This window comes from Apis cerana, linkage group LG8 (assembly GCF_029169275.1).
Source record: "Apis cerana isolate GH-2021 linkage group LG8, AcerK_1.0, whole genome shotgun sequence".
Classification (NCBI taxonomy): Eukaryota; Metazoa; Arthropoda; class Insecta; order Hymenoptera; family Apidae; genus Apis; species Apis cerana.
The window spans coordinates 6,108,459-6,116,008 of record NC_083859.1 but is presented as its reverse complement, the minus strand read 5'-3'; the positions used below and the strand labels follow the sequence as shown (position 1 = coordinate 6,116,008).

Here is a 7,550-nt window from a genome sequence, read left to right as displayed (position 1 = left end):
CTCCACGCGGTGAGACCTGGAAAATCATTATTATTTACTATATTATTCATAATCGTATCCTTGATACAATTATAAATTTTATAGCGAATAATGTGAGCTAATTGGCTGCGCACGCGATTTCAATGATTATTTTTTTATTTTGTAATTATTAAGATTTATTAAATTATTAACGATCAAAGTTTGAACGTTTTGCTTACATCGAAAAGAAGAATTTATTTGTGATTAAAATAATTTGTGAAAAATTTGTGATTGTAAAGTGTAAGATTTCTTTTTCTTTTTTTGTTTCTTTGAGTTATAACAAATTGTTTACCTAATTAGAGTTTGTACGCCAAGCGTAATATACTCTAATCTTTTTTCGATTCAGAATACATTTTATAAAATCCCATAAGATATCGCGTCAATCTATTTCTGGTCTATTTCGTTTATACGTTTATTTTACGATCGTTAAAGAAACACATAGAGGAGGATAAGAAATATAGGTGAATAGAAAGTGAATAGAGATAAGATAAGAATTGAACGTGAGCCCCATCTCTTGCAAGCTAGAAACATTTCTTTAAAGAAATATTTTTCTAAAGTCACCAGAGATGGCAATAATAGTTAATTCTTACTCTACTTTATCCTCCTTGGAGAAAAATCTTATCCTGTTATTCAATCATTTTTAATTTATAATTGTTGATTTTTGTGTTATATTCCCTTTTTATTTTATTTCTTATTTATATTTATTTATTACAATGTACAATTTTTATTGTTCAAGTTCAAGTTAGATTTAGTTAATTGTTATGTTAAATATCTTTTTTTATGTATTTCTTTTCTTTTCTTTTCTTTTCTTTTTTTTTTTTTCTTATTCAATTAATACTTATTGTTAAATTTTTCTTGATATTTTAATTCTTTTAGTTTTTTTTCACTTTGAGATTAAATTCTTCAGCTATGCTTCAATCCTTTTTTACTTTATATTTAACCTTTATGTTGCATTCTCTTTTATGTTTGTATATTTATTTATTTATTTATTCATTATTTGTATATTATAACGTTAAATTCTTTTATATGTTGCAATATAACATTGTTGCAAAATATAAGGAAAGAATTTAACAATGTAATAGATTGTAATACAAATAATGAATAAAACATAAAAAGGGAATATAACATAAATGTTAATTATCATGAAGTAAAAAAAAATTGAAACAGTGAAGAGGAATTTAACCTCAAAGTTAAAAATGTTTAAAAGAACTGAAATATGAAAGAAGGATTTAACAGAAATATTATTTAAATTAAAGAAAATATTTAAACAGAATAACTAAATTTGCTTTTTTGATGTTTTAAATTTTTAGATTTAGATTTTTTTAGATTCTTTTTTACTTTGAAATTAAATTCTTCAATTATGTTTCAATCTTCTTTTTTTTTTATTCTATTATAATTAAATTTTGTGTTACATTCTCTTCTTATGTTTTATATATATATATATATATATATATATATATATATATATATATATATATATATATATATATATATATATATATGCATAAAATATATGCATAATATAAATAAAGAATTTATCATTGCATAAAAAGTATAACGTGAAAAGGGAATGTAATGTAAAAATTAATTGTTATAAAGTATAATAAGGTTGAAAATAGGAGAAGAATTTAATCTGAAAGTTAAAAATATCTAAAAGAATTGAAAACATGAAAAAAAATTTAACAGAAATATTATCATGTCAAATATTAATATAAATATTATATATTATAATATATATTAAATAAAGGAAAAGGAAAATATTTGAAAAAAAAGACAACTAAAATTATCAAATTTACAATGTTGAATTTTTTTCTTTATATATGTTTTTTCTAACTTAATTAACAGTTGTGTTAAATACTTTCTTGATGTTTCAAATTTTTAGATTTTTAGATTTAGATTTAGATTTTTTTTTAACTTTAAGATTAAATTCTTCAACTATGTTTCAACCATTTTTTTACTTTATTATAGTTAACTTTTATGTTATATTCTCTTCTTATGTTTTTATATTTATTTATTGTTTATACATATATATCATAATAAATTTCTTTATATGATGCAACATGACTAAATCTTACAATGCTGCAACATATAAGAAACATATTTTACATTGTAATGCATAAATAATGAATAAAATATGAAAAGAAAATGTAACATGAAAGTTAACTATCATGAAGTAAAAGAAAATTAAAATATTGAAGAAGAGATTTAACCTCAAAGTTAAAATAATCTAAAAGAATTGAAATAAAAATAGAAATATTATCTAAATCAAGAAAAAAATTCAAATAAAATAATTAAATTTTCTTTTTTATATATTTTCTTTCTAACTCAAGAATTTAACATTCATGTTAAATTTTTTCTTTATTGTTTTAGATTTTTTTTTAATTTTGAAATTAAATTTTTCTTTATCATTATGTTTTCTTCTCATTCTTTTTTATTTTATAATAGTTAACTTTTTGTGTTATATTCTCTTTTAATTTTTTCATTATTTATTATTTATGTAGTATATTCTTAAATTTTTTTTTACATATACGTATGTATATATTTATTCTTCTAATTAAATTAATTTATGTGTCAAATTTTATTTATATTCACGTTTTATTTTATTCATATATATTTATATATATTTATATATACGTTTTCTTGGATTTATTTATCTTTTATTTAACATTATTCTCCTTTTATATTTTCATTCTGTTCAGATTTTGTTCATCTCAATTTATTTAAAATTTTTTATTTAAAATATCTCACTTCAATCTTTCCTAATCTCTTTAAATGTTATATTATATAAATATATTTTCTCGTCTTTTTTCAGATTTAGTTATGTTAAATATTCTTTTGTGTTTTTTTCTTTTGTTGATTTTTATTATATATCGACATTGCTCTCTCTCCTTTGTTTAATATAATTTAATTCCTTAAATTTATCTATTTTAAAGTTAAATTCAAATTCTTGTGTTTCGATTATTTTAAAATCAATTATTAAATTAAATTCAGTTTTATATTATGTTCTCTTTTTATCTTTTCAATTTTTATGAATTTATTTAAGTTTTTCGTTAAATTTCTCTTTTGCTTTTACTTTTATTTTTACTTTTATTTAAATTTAATTAATCTTTTTATTGATATTTTTATATCTTTATTTCCTTCTTTGTATTATAATTATTTTATTATCTTATTATTAGTTAAATTAGTATTTCTACTGATAATTTTTTTTTTTTTCCAATAAGTAAATCTTTACAGGATTTCAATCTTACAAGCAACAACAATTAATTTATGTGTTATATTATGTTTCAATTTTTCGCGCGATTTTTGAATGAAAAAAATAAGCATCATGAGCCAACCAATCAGAACATCCCTTAATTCGAGACGCGGGACGAATTAGTGCGCATCGCAATGCGCATCGGAGTGCGCAACGCAGTGCGCATCACACTGCGCATGTCGTCAGTCTACAGTTGAAAATTGTGCGGAGTGGATGTGTCGTCGCAAATTCGGATTACGCAGTAAGTTATTTTACTGTTATTATTACTAAATTTATTGCTAATTTGGTTTTTTAAATAATCCATTCAGTGTAGTGAAAACGAAATTAATTAGTTCTTTGCGTATCTTTGTGTCTTTTCCTTCGATTGTTCATTTTACGTCTATTGCGTCATTAGCGTCCCGTATCGAAATATTTCGAGACGGAATTTGAAATCATACATTGGTAGTTTGTAATATAATTTTAATCGTATCCGTTTATTGTACAATTTCTTGTTCTTTATTTTTTATCATTTTAGTCATATTAAAGTCATGTAAAAAGAAATTTTCTAGGATTTATTACGTATTCATTTCGTGAAATCGAAAGTATCGTATATTTTCCCGAATGTATATATAATATATCGTGTACAGAGTCTTCTCGCGTGTATGTTATTGTTTACTTTTTTTTGGTCTATCGTTTATATTTTGCTCGAGGTTAGAAACATTTCTTACGATATTTCATTTCCAAGAAATTGGATTCGTGTTCAAACATGTTTCGACTTGTCGAGCGTATCCCCTCTCCATCTTGTTATTCGATGCGCGAAATCGAAGCGCAAAGTGACATTGTTCGTCGATTTGTCGTGACGATTAGACGTTTGAAATTTTCTCGAGACACGTGTCTATTTGTTACGTAGTATTTTAATACTATTTTTTTTATACTACTTTTGTTATTATTTGTGCATTAATTAATACATCTTTGTTCAATGTTTTATTCAAAATTATTAAAATTGATAGTTTTTTGACAATTAAATAATTTCGAGTTCCTCGTTTATCGTACAATTGGAGTATCGAATTACAAGATGGCTCATATTGTGAGTTTTCATTTGATTTGATTGTTTTGATACTTTAATACAATGTAATTTCATATTATTCATTTATTTAGACGTTTTGATTTTTTTTCTGCGCAGGTTTAATTGATAGCGTTATGGTAATATTCTCGAAGGCGGGAAAAATTCCAATATGGACGCCATGTCTTTCTTGGTGACTTTCTTTCGTGGTAAAATCATATATTTCGTATGTATAAATTTTTTTCCTTTTTATTTGGTTAAATTTTTATTTAGTTTTATTGAATTATTAGAGATTGTTGTTAAGCAATTCGTAATAAAATTACGTTTTAATTATAAGAAAGTGGAAAAATTAGAAATTTATGAGAAACTTTAATGATTTATTATTGGAAATTAAATTTTAAAATCTGATAAATATAAATATCTGAATATTTTATTAAATTTCAGATATTAATAAATAATTGGTAATAATTTTTACGTAAAATTCACAATCAATTAAAATAAAAAGGCAGTATTTTCAGAACAAATGTTCGATAAGAAGAAGAAAAATATCAAAAAGATATTTCTTTCTCTTCTATCATTCCCTACCCCTCTACTAATTAAGCGTTAATTTCAGAAAATGTTTGTAACCGCGCGCAATGCGGTTAATAGAATCAGTGTTTGCTTCGTCATAGTATTTTGAATATTTTTTAGAGCGCAACAGCTCTGATTAAATTTAATTAAAATAATCAAACGCGAAGGTAGAATCAGTGTTTGTTCGCCGATTATAATTTATACGGACGCGTTATTAGTCTTTTATTTTTTATTTTTTTTTATTTTAAATATTCGTTTTCGGAACAGAGTAGAATCAGTGCTTCTCTCAAGAGAATACGGCGATCATCCACCACGCGAAGAGGTAAGAAGAATCATTAGATTCTCATTTATTAGATTTTAATCTTTTTGAATTAGAATTTCATATTAATTTTATTATTATTAAAATTTATTAGGAACTTAATTTTTTATTAATATTTAAAGTTAAACATAGTTTTATTTTTTTTACTATTGTAAAATTTTAAATAACGAATGTTATATTTTTAAGAAAAGAATTATGATACAATATTTCACATTTTATTTCAGATGCCGATGATCTTTATGAAGATTTGTTTTTGGACTAATCTTAAAAAATATTTGTGACCGCGCGCAATGCGGTTAATCAGAATCAGTGTTTGCTTCGTCATAGTATTTTGAATATTTTTTAGAGCGCAACAGCTCTGATTAAATTTAATTAAAATAATCAAACGCGAAGGTAGAATCAGTGTTTGTTCGCCGATTATAATTTATACGGACGCGTTATTAGTTTCTTATTTTTTATTTTTTTTTATTTTAAATATTCGCTTTCGGTACAGAGTAGAATCAGTGCTTCTCTCAAGAGAATACGGCGATCATCCATCACGCGAAGAGGTAATTATCCTTTTATCTATCTAAATTTTTATTCTTCTAAATAAAAGTTAAATTCGCATTTCAATTTTTTCAAGTAATCAGAACCGTGTTCTAAATTATGACGTTTTGTCACAGATTTCTTCCGTCTTGATGACAACCTTCCCTTCTCGATGACTTCTGGGCTACAATAAGAGTGAAGCTATTCGTCGCATCGTATGGTGAGTCGCATGCTTTTTGGTTCCTCCGGTCACTCAATCATGTCGTAGGATGAAAGATCCGAATCGACACGAGTGATTGGTTGTATACGTAGAATTTTGCACGAGCACAATGACCGCGGGTATTTATTTATAATAATTACCCGCGAGTAGTAACAATTATTTTTGTATTTTATTTATTAGTTCAGGCTAGGGTCTTCTTACGCTTCGCGTTTTGATTGATATAAAATGTTTAGTAGTTTTCTAATGCCAAAACATGTAATAATTATTATTATATAATTATCAATACAATATCAATACAATAATTAGTTTGAATTTTTATAATTCAAAATCCTTTAGAGTAACATTTTAAGTTATTTGATCAATTTGATTATTGCGATTGTCATATAATTATTTCACATGATTTTATTAACTTCAATATGATTTACAACACTGGTAGATAATAAAGTTCAATTTTTATTCGTACAAATATGAATTAAAAATTTTGCGCAAGAAGACATTTCGCGACAGGCAGATTTTAGAATCAGAGCAATAGGTTTTGAATATTATTCTTGTGATTTTGAAAATATGCTCTGATGAAGGAATCGCCTGAGAGTATTTCTATTCATATTTCTATTAAATACAATTACAATGAATTCCAATTTCTTTTTAAGTTCAGTATTAAAAATTAAAAATTTAATGTACTAAAATTTCAATAACTTCAATTAATGTTCAATTAATGAAATAAAATATAAAATAGAGTCACAAATATTTTTGAAATATTATAATAAGAATTTGACATATATAATATAATTTATATAATTATACAATTTGAAATATATAATAATGCAAAGTCAAAGAATGTTAGCCCGTTAGATACAAAATGAATATATTAATATCTTTTTAGCTCAGGATTTTCAGATTTAACCCTTTCCATGTTCATTGTCAGGATCTCATTCACGTGCTCAGGTGCTACTTGAGTGAGGGAGAGGCAATGGATATGACGACTTTAGTTGATAAGCTAATACAAATTTTTAGCGACTGATGATGCATAGCGTATCGTGCACGACGTACTTTCCACATTGTGTGTGTATGGTTAGGCTGTGGAATTGCGTCGTTTCATTTATCATATATTATTTCATTCCTTATTCAATCAGAATTTACAATCATATTCGCAATATTTAATTGCGAATAACTAATAAATTAATAATATGCAAGATTATTAATTTTTAATCTAAAATTACAATAATGATACAATTTTGATTCACAATAATGATACCATTTAGTCTAATGACTAATCTTTTAGAAAACATGACGTATTCATAAATTTTCACAATTAAAATGTAAATACACGCGTTTTTGTCGCGTTTCACGCAATGGTCGCTAGCCATCATCAGTCGATTTCAGGAAAATGGTACGTAAAGTTAGAGTGTGCGAGTAGTGTGCCAAGCTCGGGTGTCGGAGGCGTCCCGGGACGCTTTCCCTAGTGTAGGCTTTTGCGCCCGAGTGTTATGCGTGAGAATCGTGGAATGAATGTGTTGGTGTGCCTGTTTTGCCATTTTTTTAAATATAGGGCTAGGTAGGATAGGTAGTATACTTCTGGTGTGTCTGTTTAATCATAAGTAGG

General features: G+C 24.9%; 1 long non-coding RNA gene across 1 annotated transcript; it reads left to right on the top strand.

The window, feature by feature from the left end:
- The first annotated feature begins 2,941 nt into the window (after positions 1 to 2,941).
- On the top strand, positions 2,942 to 6,076 carry LOC133666510 (uncharacterized). The gene is made up of 5 exons (XR_009830726.1): positions 2,942 to 3,512; positions 4,434 to 4,539; positions 4,927 to 5,205; positions 5,427 to 5,750; positions 5,865 to 6,076. It is a non-coding gene; the product is annotated as an uncharacterized LOC133666510 (long non-coding RNA).
- The last annotated feature ends 1,474 nt before the right edge of the window (positions 6,077 to 7,550 follow it).